Below are 1,231 nucleotides of genomic sequence, written 5' to 3'. Positions count from 1 at the left end.
AGTGAAGACAAGGTTTGAAGATAAGATTATCTTAAGAGATCAGTTCTGGCCTTGCTAAGTGGAAGACGCTGGTGAGACATATCCAAGCAGTGATGTCAGTACCCACAGTGACATCAGTAGTGTCTTGGGAACGATAGGTTGAGAATCAGTGAGAAATTTAAGCAGGAGATATAAATACGGAGATTGTGAACAGAAGCATGTGTTCAAAACATGAGAAAGAATCAGGTCACTGAAGAACAGAGCACAGGAAAATAGAGGGGCCAAGAGCTGAGCCCTGGAAAAACATCAATGTAAACCAAATCCTAATGATGTACAGTATCTCCCTATTTTCACTGTTTTTCCTGTATCCTCATTATCTCAAGTCTGTGTCGAGTGTTCTTTCTTTTTTTACAAATTCTTTTTTTTCTTTTGACCAGGGGAAAGCGTGAATGCAATCCCCTGCTGCCTCAAATTATGCAGTCGAGTTTCCCACATTTGGGGAAATCGCAGGGATCAGCTCATTCCGAGTGTAATGGAGAAGTCTCACCCTGGAAAAACCACCTTCGTGATCATGGGATCTCCCCTGCCAGGTAAGTGTGGGTCTAGTGTTCTTGATTTGTGTTCCTGTAATTAAGCATGGTTCTTTCTATAATGTCAGTATTTATACTATATTCTGAGGTCATTTTGGCTGCTTATTTTTGTTGGAGAGAACTTGCTTTATCTATCTATCCAGCAACATGTATGCTCTCTGTTACAGCACACAGTTCCAACAGGTAATAGTCATAAGGGTGGATGGATAATATCTTACAATCACACCCACATTTACAGTCCTCTCATATTATGCTCTTTTTATAAATTGAGAAATAGTGAGGAAGACTAAAACTGTAGGTACTAGACCCCAGCTATGGAGACTGGATCAATAAAAACTAATTTCTGTCCTCTGCATTCACTATGAAAACTCAATGAGAGACATTTCTGAGACTGATATGAGTAAAATGTACACAAATGCTTTTTCTGTATCTATTGAGATGGTCATGTGATTTTTACCCTTCATTCTGTTAATGTGATTTATCACATTGATTGATTTTCTTCTGTTAAACCATCTTTGCATCCCAGGAATAAATCCCATTTGGTCATAGTATATGATCGTTTTAATGTTCTGTTGAGTTTGGCTTGCTAAGATTTTGTTGAAGATTTTTTGCCTCCATATTCAGCAGGGAAATGGCCTGTAGTTTTCTTTCCTTGTGCTATC

General features: G+C 38.6%; 1 non-coding gene across 1 annotated transcript; it reads right to left on the bottom strand.

Moving 5' to 3' along the window:
* Positions 1-413: 413 nt before the first annotated feature.
* Positions 414-577, bottom strand: LOC123275898 (U1 spliceosomal RNA). Its single transcript, XR_006512070.1, has one exon. It is a non-coding gene; the product is annotated as a U1 spliceosomal RNA (small nuclear RNA).
* Between the last annotated feature and the right edge of the window lie 654 nt (positions 578-1,231).

This window comes from Equus asinus, chromosome 12, assembly GCF_041296235.1.
Source record: "Equus asinus isolate D_3611 breed Donkey chromosome 12, EquAss-T2T_v2, whole genome shotgun sequence".
Lineage (NCBI taxonomy): Eukaryota > Metazoa > Chordata > Mammalia > Perissodactyla > Equidae > Equus > Equus asinus.
Note: the sequence above shows the minus strand (reverse complement) of the source record. Positions and strands in the feature narration are given on the sequence as shown.